Raw genomic sequence first — 21486 nt, forward strand, 5'->3', positions numbered from 1 at the left:
CATTTTTATTTTTTCCTTTATTCTTAGTTTTCATTCGTTTCCTACGATTTGGGACAAGATTCAACAAACATATTTCTTCTGCAATCTAGAATTGACTCAGTACATTGTACAAAATGCAGATCTTGAAGTTGATATGTTTTATATTAGGATAAATTCCAGAAATATGTAGGGGGTATGTTTCTGTGTGTACTCCTTATTTTATCTAAAACTTAGAAAAATTATAGTTGTCATATTTCCAAGACAGATTTCTTATAATACATTTGGTAAGGTATAATATCTTTTAAATTGATCCTGTAAGATAAAATCTTACATATATATATATATATAAAAAACAACATCAATTGGTGAATAAGCATGAGCACTATTACACCATAGTACTGCTTTTATGCTTCATATAAAATAAATGGAACTTTCTTTATTGTGAAACTATTTTGATAATATCAACTGATAGGAAAATAGGGGAGAATTTTTCACGAAAGTGCTTAATTTGCTATAAAATATTGCTATGCTATAACTCAACAAAGCAGGGTGTTGGTCAAAAGAAGGGTTTTTCAAATGAGATATTATGGCCCTGAGATCAACGAGAAACAAGTCAAAAGTAAGGGACACAATAGAAGCTGCTGAGTTAAGAGAAGGACATGTTATTGATTATGCCTTCATTCAACAAGCCTATGTTTTTTACTCACATCACAGTCCAAATGGATTCTGCCAACTGCAACTGGCTTTCCCTGGTGATCTGGCATCTGGATTCTCCATCTTGTGTTGCTGAGATCTCCCATGGCATCCTCAATGTCCTCTGCATTCAGGCAGCCAACCAGCAAAGAGCAAAGGTGAAGGACATCACCCAGGAGGGTTCATGCCTAGGCCTAGTGATAGCATGTATCAGTCCGACCCACATTCACCTGGCCAGAACAAGGCAGATGGCCTGACTTGACAGCAATGGGGGTCAGAAAATGTTGTCTTCAGGATACCTAAGAAGAGAAAATCGGGTTGGTGAGCATTAAGATTTGAAATTTGTCCCCCTAAAAGCATATGTTAGCGTTCTAACATATAAGCCCCAATACCTTAGAATGTGGCATATTTGGAAATAAGGTCTTTAAGCGGTAATCAAGTTCAAATGAGGTCATTAGCATGAGCCCCAGTCCAATCTGACTGGTGTCCTTATAAAAAAGAGCAAAATTTGACCACAGAAACAGAAATGGACACAGGAGACCATCACAGGATGAGACATAGAGAAAAGACAGCTATTTACAAGCCAAGAAAAGCCTGAAGCAACTAGAAGCTAGGAGAGATCTGGAACAGATCCTTCCCTAGCACTTCAGAGGGAACATAGCCCTGCTGAATCTTGATTTCAGGCTTTCTGCCTCCAGAACTTTGAGACAACACATTTCTATTTTTCTGAACCACCCAGTTTGTGTCTCTTTGTTACAGCAGCCCTAGCAAACTAACAGTGAGCATCTTGTTGGTCTCCGCCACTCTTCCATCTCTGGAAAATAGAGGCTAGGTTATTCAGAAAAACCTTTCCAAAGAAAACAAACAAAAATTCTGGGCAAAATATTTGTAAACCTACTTAAACCTCACCTCATGCCACAGACACACCAAAATTACAGCTATTTACAGAGCAACTACTGATGAGAAAATCCTGAAGACTATCAGAAAAAAAATCTTATACATCTAAAAATGCAAAGAAATCACGAGACAGATATGAGGACCTATCTGTCGGTATAGTTAAGATCCAATGCCTAGGAAATGGGAGGATAATCACAATTGCGCAGGTTCTCCCCAAGGAGTGAGGGGTCACAGCGCCACACTGTGCTCCCCAGCCTGAGGGTCCTGCACCAGGAAGATGGCCCCCAAAATGTTTGGCTTTGAAAGCCCCCCAGTGCTTACTTGCAGGAGGCACAGGCTGCTGTAAGAAACAGACTCCAGCTGGGCTTACCTTCTGGAGCTTCAGAGGTCTGGGGGAAAGACTCCACTCTTAAGAGACGCACACAAAACCTTGCAGTCTCTCGGGCCCAGGTCAGAAACAGTAATTTGAAAGGGACTGAGTGAGACCTACCTGCCGATCTGCAGAGTCGCCCACTTTTTAGCAGGGGAACTTGGCCCTATTGCCGCTCCAAAGTCTGGAGGCACCAGTGCTGCCTGCTGCTGAGTGGGGCTGGAGCCCGGGATCCGTAGGCTGGTGTCCGCCTTCTGGGTAAGGCCGGGACCTTCTGGGTAAGGCCGGGGCCTTCTGGGAAAGGGCGGGGCCTTCTGGGTAAGGCGGAGCCTTCAGGGTAAGGCCAGGGCCTGAGGCGAGCACCGCCTAGTCGTGGGCGGAGCCAGGTGCGCGGGGGAGGGGTGTCCTTGGCTGCAGGAGGCCGGGGCTTCCGGAGTTGGTGCTCTCTCACAGGTGGGTAAGGCTGGTCGTGGGGCTAGTGCCGGCTTACTGGCTTACTGTGGGTGGACCAGGAGCCTAAGGTTTCCTGGACTTCAGGTTGCCCTGCTGGTGAGCAGGTCCAGGTCCTTACGGCTGCCTGAGGTTTCCGCTTTCCTCGGAGCTGGTGCCAGAGCAGTGGTGCAAGCCGTGTGCCAAGGTGGCTGGGGGCTCAGGGGTTCATAAAGCAGGCGGCCTGCTGGGTGGTGTCTGGCTACTTGGCCTGAGGTGTCCAAGTCTTGGTGCCGACAGGCCGGTGGGCGGGCGGTCCTGGCTCTAAACAGCTGGAGGAGGGAGTCCAACATGGCGCCGGCCGGCACCAGTGTGCCTGTGGTGGAGCAGGCTCCACAGATCGGCTGCTGCCGGCGTCTGTGTCCCCAGGGGACGCGCCAGTTGCTTCCCGCCTCTCCGGGAGACTCTCCTAGACCAGCAGGTGGGTCTGTCCCAGGCTCCTTTCAAATGACTGCTCCTGACCTGGGTCCCGGAGTGTGAGAGACTGTGTAGGTCTCCGCTAAGAGTGGAGTTTGCCTTCATACCCAAACTGGGGAATTATTTTCTGGTGCAGGAACCCCAGGCTGAGAAGCCGGATGTGGAGTTCAGACCCCTCACTCCTGTGGGTTCAAGAAGCTCTGTAATTGAAATTATTCTCCTGTTTGTGGGTCACCCACCTGGGGCTATGGGACTTGACTATCACAACTCTGCCCCTCCTGCCTCATTGTGGTTCCTTCTTTATATCTTTAGTTGTAGATCTTTTGTAGTGGGTTCTGGTATTTTTCATCCATGGTTGTTCTGTAAATAGTTGTAAATTTGGTGTAATGTGAGCATGAGAAGAAGTGATCTCAAGGTCTTTCATCCAGTTCAAAACTAGGTTCTGCCGTGTACCCACAGCATCACAGGCAAAATTTTGCCTTTTGTACAGAAAAACAAGTTAACTGTAGGCAGTCCTTCATTCTCAATTTTATTCTGCTCATTAAATACGTCAATTTTTGAATGTTAACTATTATCTGGTCTCTCTGAAATATTTTAGGAAATACAAACATGCATACAGTAGGGTTCCTGCCTTTGGAGACCTAGCGAAACAGCTGAGACTAAAAGATATGAAACAGAGAATAATAAAAGATAACACAACAAAGTTGTAAATTAAGTTTGGTGAATGTTACTTAAGTGAATTCTTATTTGAAGATAAAAATCAAATGCCATATAAAATATTTCCATTGGTTATATTAGGTAAATCTATTTTATTAAGTGTGTTTTTTTCTCCTATGAGATGAGTATGTCTGAACCTTCAGTTATATGGTGATGGGGAGTGTCTTTCAATCCTTGTTCTTTGCCCTAGATTCTGTAGTTAGTATTATATTTCTCCATAATTATAAAAATATCACTGAATAACATCAGGCCTGTTGAATTTTTATTACCCTCTTGCAGGTCAGATTAAAAAGGAAAAAAATTCAAATATTTTATCACTGTAAGGACTCTATTTGGTATAATGAATTACATTCTGCATCTTGCTATCAAAGCTCTATTTTCTAAAGTTTTTTTAAACTCAACTCTTAGATCCTCAAGCCATTTTTAAAGTGATGCAGGATTTAAACAAACATGAATTAAAATAAGCTCATTTCAAGTAGAGAATCTATAGAGTAATACATTTTAATTCTTTTATTTACAAGTGAGAGATGAAAGAATTAAATTCTCCAGTTTTCAAAGGAATGTAAGACGACAGAATAAGCATGGGATGGAGCTCTAACATATGGGCAGATGTTGAAGAATACAACCCCAGACAGCAAAGTTTTTTGATATGTAACAGGTGATTGTGAGAATGCTTACACACACACACACACTTATTTTCTGTGCATTACTGAAACTGATTACAAACATCAGTAGCTATGCATAACTACTCTGAAAAGTTTAAAACCGCTGAATAAGAGAAAGAATTAGCTGTCTGATCCCAAAAGCATTCATCTTCTGCTCTACTGCAAATAGCATACTTTGAGAAGTCTGTATGCTCTGTGGGCTAAAACACATGAAGGAAAATGTAAATAATTAAAGAAATCTAAAATGTGTTCTTATTAAATTTGAGGGTAAGCATTCCAAGAGATCCTATTACTCTCATATTACAAGTGTCTAGAGAAACAAAAGACAAGATACATGCAAGCCATATTTGCGGTTTGAGGGGACCTCAAATTCTTTAAATACCACTTTGAAAAGTCAAATCAAACACAATCAGTCAAGCTAGAAATCCAGGCACATCTCTGAAAGAGCCACCATTGTCAAATTCCCTATGCTGGTTTTTGGAAATCAAGTCAAAGGGGACTAAAATAAAAGTTCAAAAGATGATTAAAATTAAGATCCAGCTGTTAAACTGATCTTTACCAAGCGGCAATTTTTTTTTAATTAAACCTAAATTTGAGCAACCTACTCGTTAGGATATTTCAATTCACTCTGAAAAATAATCTTGCCCATCAATGAGATAACAGGAGTCCAAGGATATGATTTAAGGATGCTAGAAACTGGTTAAAAGCGGGGGGGCATTGGGGGTGGAGGGAAGGGGGAGGACCTGAAGGTTTTATAATAAACTGGTTACATAAGCTAGTGGACATGGATTTCTTTAAAATTGAAATAGAGCAGAAAGGGATTAGCAGGCCAAACCAAAACCCACTAAAAAGACATCTGCAATTGTCTTTTGAAATCTGTTACAAGTGAGAAAAAGAACATCCTACTCCCACTTGTAGAGCACTAAAACAGAGTGCTTCATCTGAAATAGTGACAAAAGAGAGAATCCTGAAAATAGTTCCCATCTTAATTATCCTTAAGTATCCTTTGTTATTATAGGAAAAACTGAAATCATTAGTGTTTAACCAACAATATATAAACATAGCATAAAAAATTATCCACTAATTGAGCTAACCTCCAATCTAGGTATGGAAAATTGCATTACTTGTTCATTTTACAAAGAAATTCAAGGATTAAGTTTCAAGCTTCAATAATTTAAGCAAGTTGTATAAGCAACTGAAACATTTGTGTAAAATAAGGTAGAATATTAAAAACAATGAAGGATTTGCATCATTTCAGTTGCTTAGAATATTAAAATGTATTTTTGGCAGGCTATTTTTTTCCTTATTTAGTTTTAAATTTTCTACAGATAATTTTGAAACTGTCCCATCACTTGAAAATTAAAAGTTCACTCTTAGTATTTAAATTGTTTCACTACAAAATGTAAGGCAGGACATAGTTTCAATCATTTAAAAGGTAAGACCAGAAAAGCTTACCAGTGATCTTGATAAGTATGATATTATACTTTATTAACTAAGGGGAATATTGCTAATTATAAAATATTTGTTTGGCCCTTGAATAAAACAAGTGTGGAAAACCATACATGTTAACTTCCCAAATCTAGCATTCTAATAAGGAAGAGAGAATTGTACATAAAGCATGAACCAACAGCCTTAACTGGCCCTCTATCCTGTCCTGCCAAGGTGTTTTTCTAGTCAGCTAATTATTCACAACCATTCTTAATTCCTCTACTGTAATCAAATCTCCAATTTCCCCATAACCAACCCTGGGTCTCCCATTTAATTATCAGCAAGTGATTATGCCTTCTGCCAAGCAAAGGAAATACAAGCCATGAGACAGGGACTCCAGCTCGCCACAAGGGATCTACAAACCTGCTTGTATCCGTGCCCATCCTCTCCTCCTGGGATTCTAATAAAATAACAAAGGTGCCTCTCCTCTTATCAAGACCAATACCTAACCTTTGTGCTAGAGCCTGTCCTCAGCTGCTTTACCAAGATCTCATACTTTTTATTTTCTCCACTTGCCCCATTTTTCTATCAGTATTGTAAACAGTCTCAAATCTCTCTCATCTTTATAACCTTCCCTCAGTACCCCTTTAGCTACTGTCGTATTCCCTTCACAGCAAAATTTCTCAGGAGTGTGGGTTTATACTTATGACTTCCCTCTCCTCACTGCTTTCTTACCTTTCTGCAGTCTGGATTCTACTCCCAGCTACTCCCTAATATCAGAAGGTCACTGCAGTAATCTGTGTACTCCATATTGCTAAACACAGCAGTTACTTTTCAGTTTTCCTTGTGTTTGAGCCTTCAGCAGTAAAAGCCAAAACAGTTCACTGCTCCTCTTAAAAAAACACGTTTCCTTTAGTTTTTGTGACACAGCATCTCTTGGTTTTCCTACCCACTCCCTGCTCTCTGCCTTTTGGGACCCTCCATCTATAAGTCATTCTTTTTTGCCCAGGCTTTCATTGCTGGAGGTCTTTTAAGACAAGGTCTGAGTTCTCTTCTTCCTTAAGTCCATGGAGAAGATTACTTTGTCTTTAATAATAATGCATTTCTAATAGTAAATCAGATGCAGGAACTAATTTTTTTACAGATGAAAATATTGAGGCACAGAGATTTACCTAAGCATTCAGGAAAACACTTCCTCCCCAATCCAGATGCTTTCTTGTGGAGAACCCTCCCTCAGAGAGTAACACTCCCGGCCTCTCTCACTACAGCCTGGCATGCTCCTCCCCACAGCACAAAGAGAGATGACCTGACTGGTGAATTTGATGGAAGGAATTGAACATACTCAGAGCCACCTAATTCTTCTCTCTCTTTGGTACCTGTCTGCATGCTAAAATCAAACATCCATCTACTCTTCCATACCATAAATTTAAAGAGACAAGGCCCTCATGGAAAAAGCCTCTCATTGTCCGGCTAATGACTAGGTAACTATTATAAAGGGTGAAATTTGAGAAAGTCCTCTAGGATAACAGATTTATTGTTAAGTTCTCCAGCAGCTTTCAAGAAGAAAGCTATTATTTTATTCTCCCTCAAACTGATGTTTCTGTTTCAATTGGTTTAGAACATGGATGGACAAAATAATTTTTATGTACTAATTTTCATAAAATACTAAAGTTAATGCCATACAAATGTATAGGCAGGAATGTACTTTTTGAGGCCTCCATGATGATGAAACACAAAATAATTTAAACTTGTACAGCTAATGAAAAAAATCTCAATCTCTTAAATTATTAAAATATCAAGTAGATGGATATCTAAGCATCAACAAGTAAGGGTAGTAATGGATTTAACTCATTGAATAAAATAAAAATCATGAATCCATGTTGACAATAAATGCATAGGTAGGCAAATAGATAAAGGAGAAGGGAAAGCTCTGTCTTCCATAAAATGTTAACTAATAAATATAAAAAGAACAATGATATTAGAAAGCACCATTTTGCAATCATCAGAGTAAATATTTATTCAGGCACAAATCAGCAACAAATGCTAAACTCAGCAGAAAAGGAGGATAAATTTTAAGAAGAACAGGATATTTACATAGTCTCAAAATATCTCCCTATAAATCATTTATTAATTACAAAATGAAAAGTAGTAACTACACAGTGGATAAAATGGAAACACATTGGCCATATAATTCAAACTAGCATCTCCAATAGAGAACAAACAGATTCATCCATGTGCCTTAGGTTGTAGTACCCCAAACAGGACACATCATCACTTCTGTGGCATTCTAGCCAAAGATTTGTAACCTAAATCTAATAATCAGAACACACAAGATAAATGCAAACTGAGAAAAATGCTACAACATAATTGGCCTATATTCTTTTTTAAAATGGAAGTATAGTTGATTTACAATGTTTCAAGTTTACAGCAAAGTGATTTGGTTACACACACACACACACACACATATTTGTTAATCTATTTTATATGTAGAAGTGTATATCTATTAATCCCAAATCCCCAATTTATCCCTCTCCTCCTCCTTTCCCTTTTGGTAACTTTAAGTATGTTTTCTGTGTCTGTGAGTCTATTTCTGTTTTGCAAAATAAGTTCATTTATATCAATTTTTTAGGTTCTACATATAAGTGATATATAGTATTTTTCTTTCATTTTCTGGCTTATTTAGTATGATGATTTCAGGTCCATCTATTTTGCTGCAAATGACATTATTTTATTCTTTTTTATGGCTGAGTCATATTCCATTATGTGTATATAGCACAACATCTTTATCCAGTCATCTGTTGATGAACATTTGGGTTGCTTCCATGTCTTGACTATTGTAAATAGTGCTGCTATGAACATTGGGGTACGTGTATCTTTTCAAGTTAGTTTTTATCTTTTCTAGGTATATGCCAAAGAGTGGGATTGCTGAATCATACGGCAACTCAATTTTTAGTTTTTTTAAAGAAACTTTGTACTGTTCTCCATAGTGATTGTACCAATTTACATTCCCACCAGCGGTGTAGAAGGGTCCCCTTTTCTCCACACCCTCTCCAGCATTTATTATTTGTAGAGTTCCTGATGATATCCATTCTAACCAGTACGAGGTGGTACATCATTGTAGTTTTGATTTGCATTTTTTGTAATAATTAGAAATGTTGAGCATTTTTTCATGGGCCTCTTGGACATGTATATTTCTTCTTGGGAGAAATGTCTACTTAGATCTTCTGCCCATTTTTTGACTATGTTTTTTTGTTTTTGTTTTTTGTTTTTTTTTTTTTATTGAGCTGTATAAGTTGTTTGTGTATTTTGAAAATTAAGCCCTGGTCAGTCATATTGTTTGCAAATATTTTCTCCCATTCCGTATGTTGTCTTCTCATTTTGTTTATGGCTTCCTTTGCTGTGCAAAAGCTTTTAAGTTTAATTAGGTCCCATTTGTTTATTTTTGCTTTTATTTCCATTCCTATAGGAGACAGATCAAAAAATACATATATATACACATATATATATACACATACATATATTGCTGTGGTTTATGTCAGAGAGTGTTCTGCCTGTGTGTTCCTCTAGGAGTTTTAGAATACCCAGTCTAACATTTTGGTCTTTAATCCACCTTGAATTTATTTTTGCATATAGTGTTAGAGAATGTTCTAATTTCATTCTTCTACATGTAGCTGCCCGATGTTCCCAGTACCATTTATTGAAGAGACTCTTTTTTCCATTGCATATTCTTGCCTCCTTTGTCATAGATTAATTGGCCATATGTGTGTGGGTTTATTTCTGGGCTTTCTATCCTGTTTTACTGATCTGTGTGTCTGTTTTTATGCCAGTACCATGCTGTTTTGATTACTATAGCTTGGTAATAAAGTATGAAGTCAGGGAGCATGATTCCTCCAGCCCTGTTCTTCTTTCTCAAGATTATTTTGGTTGGTCTACATTTTTATAAACTACTAATGTCATGGAAGACCAAAAAGAAAAGCCAAAAAGGCTGAGGACCTGTACTATACTAAGTAAGGCTAAAGGGACATGACAACAAAAGGCAATAGGTGGTTCTAGACTGGGAAGTATTGCTATCAAAGCTGTTATTGGTGTTACTGGGATAACTGATGAAATCAGAATATGGACCAGAGATTAAGTTAATGTGTTAATGCTTAATTTCTGAATTTGATGACTGTATTGCGGTCATCAAGAAAATATTCCTATTTTCAAGAAATGGCCTTAAAGTTTTAAAATGTTCAGGAGCACAATAAAATCTACTTTCAAGTTATTTAGAATATTTTTTAGAAAAATTATATATATAGATAATATATGGATATATATATATGAAAGAGAGAACAAACCAAATAAGGCAAAATATAAAAAATTCGTAAATTTGAATAGAAAGCTTTTAGAAGTTCTTTGTACTATGCTTGCAACTTTTCTGTAGGTCTGAGATTATTTCAAAATAAAAAGTTTTTTTAAAATACTGAATAGATAAATTAGAATCCACAGGTTTTAAATAATACTTTTATATTTCCTTGGTAAAATCATTTTCAGTTTTCAAAGCACATTTGCAAATATTATCTAACTTGCTCTTGCAGCCATCTCCCAATAGAGTATGTCTTTATTGTGTAGGTAAAGCAATGATAATCAGAGAGACTAGTGCACTTGCCTTTGCCTTCACAGCTGTGAGTGACAACGCTGAGGGTCAACACACGTATTCTAACTCATTGTTCAGTGTTCTACCACATTATTCCTTAACATCTGACAAAAGAAGAGAATCTTTCAGAATCACTTCAGATGCAAATATTTCTTTACATCAGAGAGTTCCAAAGACCAATATATGCACAAAGCTAGGTCAATAAAAGCTGGGTTAACAAAGGTAATTAAAGCATGACCCAGAAAAGGGGCCTATGCCCCTGCTATGCAATATTCATAATTGTATTAATATCCAATCATGTATATCAGAGTTGCAGTTTTGTTTACATTGTACTAAAATATGCAAAAAATATATTGCCTCAATTTCTAGACCTAACATAATCTTCCTAAGCCCTCTCGGTAACAAGGAACCTTGGAATTGTTTATTAACAAAATCTCAGTCTCTTCGACATTAAACAGTCTCCTTCAATTCAAATACTTGGTCTGTTTCAAGTTTAGCTCTGTGTTTGGTTTAGTTTAAATAGCTCTTTCAGGTGGCTTACTGTTTCAGGGAAATGATCAGTCTCTGAGAGTTTGGGCACCTCACCCTTTTCTGTTCAGGAGACATCTGACTGGATGAGGGAATGTATACCATCCCCACAATGGTCTGGAGTGGGCACTGAGGTAGCAAGAAGAGACCTGGGACTCCTGACTGGTATCTGCTGAGGCGAGGCTACTGTGGTCTGCTTTTGGGAGTTCTCCTTTGAAGCTACATCTCTCTTTGGTCTTTTTAGAAAAAGAAATTCACTCTCCCAGCTCTTCTTAGAGACCTTGTCTATCTGTCTGGATGTTCCACCCTGAGAATGGATCTGGAGGGTAAGAAGCTTGGAGTTGGGAGACAAACAGGACCAAAGAACACTGCCATCAGATTTTGCTAACCCTGTATCCCTCCTTCCCCTCAGTTCACTAAAGAAAGTTCACTAAAGAAGTAGATCTTTTTCTTGTATCTCCCTATCCTTTTTTTTTTTTTTTGACGGAATTTCCCTCTCACAACCCTTCTCAGATTTACAGGCCCAACAGAGGGGAAAAAAAACCAATAATGTAATGTAATGGAGGCATAAAAAAAATCTCATGTACCCATTACAAATATATAAGCATTTAAGTATGTCTGCTAACTAGGTATGACTCCAGGACTGAGAGAGATTCTGTTCTGCCAGTGTTACTCTCAAAAGACAACTCCTCTACCCTGTTGGTATTTGAAGGCAAAAGAAAGGCATTATTTGGGGTGTTCTTATGAGTATTTGATATTTTAACCATGAGGCTCCTCTCAGTAATCAAAAGCATTTCAGTTCAGTCAAAGTTCAATGGAATCTAACTGAGCAAACAAACAAAAGGAGAGGCAGATCACTGTGCCCTGACCAGCACGCCATCCTGGCACATAGAACATGATCATGTGTGATAAACATATGTGTGGAAGACACCCTTCCTTTCACCATCCAGGATAAAGTAATTAAACTACCAAATTTCTTTGCTCCCAAGTTGACTCTGCTGTAGCCTGAAACTTCTATCTGTTCATTTATACAAGCAAGTTCCATTTGGTAGTTTCTATTGTCTATTTTAATCGTGAAATACATACCATCATCACTAATTCCATAGTTCATAATTAAAAAATAAAAGTTACTTGACCGTATGCAGGTATCCCTGCAAACTCAAACTGAGCTAAAGGAAGGCTTACTATGCCTAAAGCAGCAATGTGCTATTTTCTTTTCATGTCCTTAAATTCTATCTCTTCTAATATTCTTTTCCCTGCACATAAACAAATTTGAGGCCAAAGAGTAACTATTATTTCACAGGTAATTTGGTGAGGCTTTTCAGAATCAAAAAGGAAGGCAGAATAATAAGGTTAAACTTATTATCATAAAGTCAAATCATACAAATAGAACAAAAATCAGATAAGTTAATGGAAACTTTATTTGAAAGGCATTGCATGGGTGAAAGGCAGTGAGAAGAAAATTTCAGTAGTTATGAGCTTATATCTTAATAATAATCTTTGACTTACTAGACATAATACTGAGTCTTTATCCAATTAAATATCTGCACAATTTGAAAGAGAGCCTTAACCTTTGCATGGTGGAATGTGTTTCCTAAGAAGTTCTGCTCTGTTTAAAGAATGAAAGCCATACTATGCTCATCCTGAACCATAAAAGGCAGTTGTATTTTGTGGTATAAATAGTTTCTGGAAAGTGATTTAAGTACAGGATCAGTTAACAACATCTCTAGGCTATTATTTTGTTTTCTGATATTTTTTCCTTTGGGGGCAGACTTTTAAAGTACTTCAAGGAAGTATTTAGTCTCATATATCCTGGATAAAATTAAGACAGCTACAGAATGCAGATTAAATTAATCGTCTTAATTGGCTCAGGCTGCCATAACAAAATACCGTAGACTGAGGGGCTTAAACAACTGAAATTGTTTTCTCACAGCTCTAAAGCCTGGAAAAGCCAAGGTCAGGTTCCAGCAGGACTCAGATTCTGATGAGTGCCCTCTTCCTAGCTTTCAGATGGCTGCCTTCTCACTGTGTTCTCAGATGCAGGAGACACACACACACACCCCTCCTCCTCTTCTTATAAGGCCACAGTCTTAACAGATTAGGATCTCATCCTAATTAAAAACTAATTTAATTTTAATTATCTCAGAAAGACTGTCTCTCTAGAAAAGTCACATTAGGGCTTAGCTTTTCAGTGTATGAGTTCAGGAAGGGCACAGTGTAGTCACAGAATAAATTAGTCCATTAAGTTTCTTAGAAATGATCTTTAGGATTGTACAACCCTATTTTCTGCTGATACTTCTTGATCCAGGTGAAAAATTAAATAAATTAATGTCTTGATTGAAAAAGATGAAGGCTGGAAGTGTGCAGTCTTACTGTTGACCCCAAGGTTGAGAAGTAAATGTTAGTAATTTTCTAAGCCTGAAGGATTTATTCCGAAATATTTGAGACCATGGCCATTAGTTAACAGGTTGTTGCTAGTATAATTTTGAAGTTTCCACATCTGAAACTTGAATGTCAAAATATGTATTTTCTTTTCCTCTGCTATGTTTTGTAAATCTATCTTTACAAAAAACCTACCAAGTTTTTCTTGACATTTTACCGTAACAACAGGAGTCAGTTTTCCTCATCATGAGGTCCATTAGGCTTATGAGGGTGTCAGCAGTCATCAAAGCCACAAAATCAAGCAGTGACCTGGCAGAAAGCATGTTATGAATTCTTTGATTAAATCCACTAATAAAATAAGACCAATAAAAATGAACTCATGTCCCTTTCTGTCCTTATTCTTACTTTGACTTTTACATTATCCTTTTGATCTTTACCTCTAGGACAGAACAATATCAGATTTGCCTTTTAGAATTGATAAGCTGTTTTCTAAAATATCTGAAACAAAGAACAGGAATTTTTCTATTGTTCTTTGGTATCTGCTTGCTGAGAGAAACAAGTATCAGAAAGTAATGCTCTTGGTCTTTGTGCCCTCTGCATGCCAAGCCCTGAACAGATTCACGTAACAAACTGAAGTTCCTCTGAAGAAATGATTTCAGTAGCATATTTGAAACAGTTAAACAGGTAAAACAGTTAAAAGCACATTGTAAGATATCAAATATTTTTATAAACTAAGAACACATTTTTAGTTGAGGATCTGACCAGATGAAAGTTAAATTTTAAGTAGCATTTATGAAAACATAATATGTTAGCTTTAAATACTGTTAATAGTTATCCATTAAAATGGAGACAAATATGAAACACTTTCACCAAATCCCACAATTTGTCATCCAAATGACATTCTCTCTATTTTTTAACCTATTTTTAAAAAATCAGTACCTGAAAAAGTCAAATATCAGATTTAGTTTTTTATTTTCTTACAACCACACATCTTTTGAGGGTGCACTAACAAGTATTGTCACTGTTAAACAGAAAGAGACAGAGAAGAAAGGCTTAGATGATCAGCCTTGTCTAACTGATGTGGTTGTCACAGCCATTTAATAGAAGATGGCATATAGTGATAGTAAAAAAAGGAAGCACGTGGAAGAAATCAGAAAGCTATACCTCGTGGAAAAAAATTCCATGTCAACCTATTATTTCACCATTGATGAGTTGAGTATTTCTTCCATGAGATCCCTTTAGTTGGTTTTATTTTGTTTCTGGTATATAAATAATTAAAGATGGTTCCTATGTATTAATTAGCCCATATGTTGTTTATTTCTTCACAGCACAGTAAGAACCATTAGCCCAAGCCCACCAGCCCAAAATTCAAACGTTTACACATCCATCCAGTTGCTTCCAAAAACACAGGATAGTGCAAAAAATAGTAGTTCAAAGTATAAATAAGTCCAAATAAGCATATTTTTAGCCATTTTGACCTCAATTACTTTGCATACCTACCCCACAAAACAGCATTAAACATCTGATAGCCATAGATGTGACAAACCCTGTGGCTGGAAATTGCTGTTGCCCTTCTGAGTTCTCTGACCCCGAGATGTCACACTGTGCTCCTTGTGCTGCTGAGGGTCATCACCTAAATAAGCACTATCACGTAAACACGCAATCTGTGAATCCCCTCTCCCCCAGGAGTTCCTTTTCCCTCTTCCCCTTCTGGAATGTAGTGCTGTGCTGCTGTGTCTGAAAGATCTCCAGCTGCAAGGGACTTCCCTCTCATGCACCCCTGCCCAGTATTGTTATACATTACAGTCATCGCTTGGTCCTCTTTTCCTTGCGGGTCCTGTCAAACCCCTTAAGTAAATCATGGATCTATGGCAATTTAAAAAATGAAATTACGGTTGTATCTGGCTCACCAATAGACAAAGGAAAGGGCAGTGTAAAAACTAGAGGGCAATATATGTGATCTATTAAATTATAAATCCACATTTAATGAATCAGAACTGAAAAAACATAGTATGGATAGTGCAAAAAATAGTAGTTCAAAGTATAATTATAGGCAGTTTATTTTGATAAATTAATAGAAAGAGAATTGAAGAGGAGTTAGATGATATGACAATTATATTTATTTTAGGATATATTTTGAATATTTGGGAGGGATTTCTATTTCTCTGTAATAGAATAACAATAAGAAAGCTATACAGATCAGGGGTTGGAAGGTTTCTTTTGTGAAAGTTCAGATAGTAAATATTTTAGGCTTTGCAAGCTACATACAGTTCCAGTCTCCCTTTCCTTTTTGGCCTCCTTTATCTCTTCTTATCCTTTTCCTCCTCCTTCACTTTACTTTTCTTTTTCAGCAAACTTTTAAAAGTGTAAAAACCAGTCTTAGTTCACTGATCATACGAAACAGGCTTCAGGTTAGATGTGACTCATGGCTGTGTTTGCTAGCCTCTGATACAGGCAAACAAAACAAGGCTAATATCTTTATGATCTTCCAATATACCATAATCTTAACTTCTCATTTTCTACTTTCATGACTTTGAACTTGCTATTTTTCTCACCTGGACTGCCCATCCCTCTTTCTTGGCTAATTCAAGTCACATCCCCTTTAAGATAAAATTTACATTCTACTTCCCCCAAGAAGCTTATCAGCATAAGGTAAAACTAATATTTTTGTTATGAATATAACCATAGAAATCTATGTAATGTCACATATTTCGTTACTTGCATTGACAATTCCAGGTACCAATATCCAGTTGTTTTAATGTACAACTTCTTTATAATTTTATTGACCATATTTCAACATTATAATTATTTTAAAGTTATACTCACTCTTTAAGTCTCAAATTTTGTGAACCATGTTTTATTGTTTTTCTGTTAAGATTAATTCTATTAAGTTAATGGATCTGTTCTGCTAACTGGCTGCTTTAAAATAACTATAGGGACTCAGAGAGATTCCGCATCTGCCTAGGATTCAGAACACTACAAGAGAATGTTGCTATCATCCTAGCAACAAGAAAATGTCAAATAATCTACAAAAATCTACTTTTTATTTACTCCGTAGGAGAGCTGAGGTAGTAAGGCAAGCAAATACTCTGAATTCCAAAGAGTAACAAGCTCTCTGAGGAGAAACGGTACACACATTTTCAAGGCATGGCATGAGAGGATGAAAGTGCTCACCATCAAAGTGGGTAAGAAGAAACCACATTAAATTTCAACAAATTTTTTAAAGGCTTAGAATTGACTAGCATGTAGATTTGGAGAAACTGAAATCCCTAAAACAAGTATATTTCACATTCACTCACAAACATTTTTCCATGAGCCAATTCCATGAAAATTGAAGGCTAAGGCAGAAAACTGGAGAGAGCCTCCCTCAGTAACATTGGTATGCAGGTGATCAGCAACCTTGGAGGAACAAATACAAAACTTCTTCATATTTTCTTGGAATCCTTCTCTTATAAAAAGAAAAAAGCATTAAATTGCTAGACTAGAGACAGGAAGTGCTATTGCCCCTAGAATCCAGGCAAAAATCCTATGTTTCTGGAGGATGGATTAGAAACATAACCCATCTGCTTCTGGGGAATGATTAAGAAGCCCTCCCAGCCTTAGGACATAGACACATCCACTGTTCCTGGGGGAAGAGTGGAAAGAGAAGAAGGAAAATCTTTCTGTTCCTGAAAGAGAGGCAGGTAAACCCCTTAGACTCAAAGACGAATAAAGATAAAGAATTACAGCAAGCTTGTCACCAAAGACTATAAAAACCAAAAGATAATGGAATAACATTTTTAAATATTGATAGAAAAAAGCTCCTTAGAATTGTATACCCCGCAAAAAAAAGCTCTTAAAAATTAAGATAAAATTAAATTTTTTTTCAAACAAACCAAAAAAAAGGGTGAATTCATTGCCAGCAGACCTGTACTACAAGAAATGTTAAAGGAAAGACTTCATTCATCAGGAGCATGAAACCAGATGGAAACTTGAATTTATACAAAGAAAGGAAAAGTACCAGAAATAGTAAAAATGAGGTACACTTAAAGATTTTTTCCCTTGTGTTTAATAACTTTAAAAAGATAAAAGTCTGTCCAAACCAAAAATAGTAAAAATAAATTGTGGGATTTACAGCACATGTAAAAGTAAAATGTATAACAATGGTAGCATAAAAGATGAAATGGAAGAAATTGAGTAAACTATATTTGAAGGTAAATTAATAATAAGTTAAGATGTAATGGCAAACTGTAGACCAACCACTTAAAAAAAATTGCTAGGGCTAATAAGCCAATAAAGGAGATAGAAAAAAAAACATAAAAAATAATCAATTAGTCCAAAAAAGAGCAGAACTGAAAGAAGAACTGAAGAGACAGACTGATGGGACAATAGAAAATAAATAGCATGAGGATACATATACACCAGTCCTATCATTAAAGTAATAATTACATTACATGCAAATGGTCTAAACACTTCAATTAAAAGGCAGATAATGTCAAGTTGAATGAAAAAGAAATAGCCACCTGTATGTCATCTACAAGATGACATAACTTATTTGTGTTAACTTAGCAGAGTGGATCTCACAATTTGATGTATATCAGAAGATCTAAGGAACTTGTTATATTCAACAATGGTTGTGACTGGCTTATTTCACTCATTAACGTCTTCTGGGTTCATCCATGTTGTCACAAATGGCGGAGTTTCCTTCCTTTGGGGTGCTGAATAGTATTCCATTTTCTTTGTCTTTCTTTTCATCTGTCCTTGGACACTTGGGCTGTTTTTGTGTCTTGACTATTGTGAATAATGTTGCAGTGAACATGGGAGGGTAGATAGCTCCTCAGTATTCTTTTGGATATATACCCATTGATTCCACTTAGTTGGGAATCTAAAATAGTCAAATTAATGGAAGCAGAGAATATAATACAAGTTGCCAGAGGTTAGGTGTTGAGGGGAATTGAGGGTATAAACTTTCAGTTATACTAGATGAATCATTTATAGAGATCTGCTGTACAGCATCATGCCTATAGTTACATTATGGTATTGTGCATTTCAAAATTTATTAATAGGGTAACTCTTATGTTGTTTTATTGCCAGGCAACAAATAAACAAAAAGCTAAAGACAGGAAACTCTAAAAGGTGCTGGATATATCTAGTACCTTGATTGTGGTGATGATATCATGAGTGTTTGCATATTTCCAAATTGATCAAATTTTACACATTAAATATGTACATTTCTTTTTATATACCAATTATACCTCAGTAAAACTGTTAAACGTTTTTTTGAAAGGAAACCCCTTCGACAAAAACAAACAAATTAGTAATTGAAGGAAGAAAAATATATACCATTCAGCACTTGTCAAAACTAACTTGGAATGATTAAAATCATCAAAATAAACTTCAGAATAAGAAATATTATGAGTGAAAAGAAAGATATTACATAATGGTATAGGAGTAAATTCATCAAGAAAATACATTAATCTTAAATTATAGACTCCAAATGACAGAGCTCTAAAATATAAAAGTCAAAAATTGATAAAATTAAAAAGAGACATAGATAAATTTATCAATGAAAATTTCAACTACTCTTTTTGAATTATTGTTAGTACCAGAAGGGAGAGTACCAGTAAAGAGAAAGAAAATTGGAATAGCACTACAAACCAACTTGACCTAACTGACATTTATACAACATTCCATCTAAAAACATAGGAAAATACAGGCTTTTCAAATGCCCATGGAGCATTTACAAAGATATATTAGGACATAAAATGAATATTAACAATTTTTTAAAATTGTCATACAAGATATGTTTTATGATCACAATGGAACTAAGCTAAAAATCAGTATCAGAAAGATGCCTGGAAACTCCCCAAATGTTTACAATTTAAGCAACACTTCTAAGAAACTACAGGCCAATGAAGAAAGCATAAAGAAAATTATAAAATATTTTGCACTGAGTAAAAAAGAAAAGACAACATATCAAGATTTATGGAATGAAGTTAAAGCAATACCTAAGGGGTACTTTCCAGCATTAATTGCTTAAATTAAAAAAGAACAAAGGTTTCAAATTAATATTTTAAGCTTCCACCTATAGAAGCTAAAACAGAAGACCAAATTAAAGCCAAAACAGGCAGAAGGAAATAATAAAACAATACATGATATATTTATAGAGTATCTATGATAATAGAATGTAGGATTTGTTTCAAATTATTTACTGTATTCTTCAGTGTAGATTTTATTTAAGCTTATAAGCAATCAAAATATTAAAAGGCAAACAGAATTGATGGAATTTCTATAATAAAAGCTAATTGTCAAAAAAATTGGACTTTTTAATGTGATACATACATCTTTATTAGGGTGGAAATTTATCTTAAATATTGCCCAGCCAACTGGATATACACAGTTAAATTTGCTTACTTTCTCCTGGAAAATAACCCTTCATAAAGCTTTCATAATATTTCAAATAGTCCTTTTTTTTTTCTCACACATAGGTTATTTTGAGATCTGGATTATTCCAAAGAGAAATAAAAACCTGTCCAATTTTAAACTGATATTTAATAAATTCTAAAATCTATGAAGTTTGAGTTTATTTGGCTTTAAGAAATAAGAGCCAAATGAAATTCCAAGTCACAATTTATAGAGTTATATTTAGTTTCTAAAATTACTTGCCAATTCTATATAGACTTTGTTCTGGTTTATAAAAAACAAAAGCTATATTAATAAACACAGGTTACAATTTGAAACATTTTATGACTGGAAAATAAGCTAATCTTGGCTAAAAATCTCTTAATATTGGCTCAAATATTTTGGCATTTAAAAGCAAAAGATTTTTATTAGATAACAATTAACATAATTTTCTGACAATTTAAATCTCTTTTGTCATTTTAATTAATTTCTAGAATCTGTTTAACTAAAAGTAAAAGACTAATATAGCTAGTTAAAAATTACTATAGCCTCTGTTAATGACAGATGCTTTAGACCATACAGAATTGCTTCATCTTGTATTTCTTCTAGAATTAAGTAATATATTTTTCATTCTAGGATACTTATTACTTGACACATTAATAAATATAGTTGTAAGAATCTCAGGACTCTATCATTTTCAGTTTGGTGAGCATGCATGATATAGGTACACATTCTCAACTTTTTATCATTAATGGGTTATTACTACCAACCAACAGTTATTAAACTTTATTCATAAACAAAGAGATTTATCATTAGATTCTCTAGCAGCAAAAGCTTTTAAAATAGTAAGCTTCAGGAAATGGAGAGAAGACACGACACATTAATCCAACCTTTCTAAACAGCACAGTGTGCACTGAAAATCAGAACTAGATCATTCATTAAAGTCCCCTGCAAGAAGCAACAAGGAGACAAGCATAAGGATTAAATTAATGTGGAAAAACCAAAAAGGAAAACAGAAATCAGAGAAGAAATTAAATTTAAAAGTGTAGTTGTAAATAAAATAAATTTGAAATAAGATTTTTCTAGCATTAATTTGATCTGAATCTACCTCTTAAAATGCCACAGTTAGCTGTTTCCAAGAATAAGTTGATGCTTTTCACCTCATATGCTGAACTCTTGTTGAAGCTATGTGCTACCAATTTTGCCTTCTTTGACCTTTCCTTTTCATCTAGCCTATCAATATAAGAAAAATTCAGTAAGTATATACTGGAAATTGAACATATTTTCAGCACCAGTTTTAGAATGGTATAAGGTCATTTAAAGCTATGGAACCAGAACACTCTAATTGGTCAGTTTTACCTTTGCTAAGTTCAGATAACCTTTATAACCATTTATTTATTTACTTTTTATTAAAGTACTGATGTGCACAATTATATGTTACCGGTATACAATGTAGTGAGTCACAATTTCTAAAGATTATACTCTTGTTTATAGTTATTATAAAATGTTGGCTATATTCCCCATGTTGTACAATATATCCTTGTAGCTTATTTTATACATAGCAATTTGTACCTCTTAATCCTCTACACCTACCTCCCCCCCCCACTGGTAACCACTAGTTTGTTCTCTATATCTGTGTATCTTCTTCTTTGTTGTTATGTTCACTAGTGTTGTATTTTTTTAGATTCCATATATAAGTGATAGCGTACAGTATTTGTCTTTCTCTGTCTGACTTGTTTCACTCAGCATAATTCCCACCAAGTCCACCAAGATTGCTGAAAATGGCAAAATTTCATTCTTTTTTATGGCTGAGTACTATTCCATTGTATATATGTAGTCTTTTTTATCCAATCATCTGTCAGTGGGCATTTAGGTTGCTACCATGTCTTGGCAATTGTAAATAA

The 21486-nt window shown here is 35.7% G+C and overlaps 1 protein-coding gene across 1 annotated transcript in view; it reads left to right on the forward strand.

Moving 5' to 3' along the window:
* Window positions 1-2338: 2338 nt before the first annotated feature.
* HSF2 (heat shock transcription factor 2) overlaps window positions 2339-21486 on the forward strand; it is a 165853-nt gene continuing 146705 nt past the window's right edge. Inside the window, exons 1-2 of the mRNA XM_072965811.1 lie at window positions 2339-2392; window positions 16260-16386. The gene's annotated coding sequence lies outside the window, so the exon portion shown is untranslated. The remainder of the gene's footprint in view (window positions 2393-16259; window positions 16387-21486) is intronic.

This window comes from Vicugna pacos, chromosome 8, assembly GCF_048564905.1.
Source record: "Vicugna pacos chromosome 8, VicPac4, whole genome shotgun sequence".
NCBI classification, from domain to species: Eukaryota; Metazoa; Chordata; class Mammalia; order Artiodactyla; family Camelidae; genus Vicugna; species Vicugna pacos.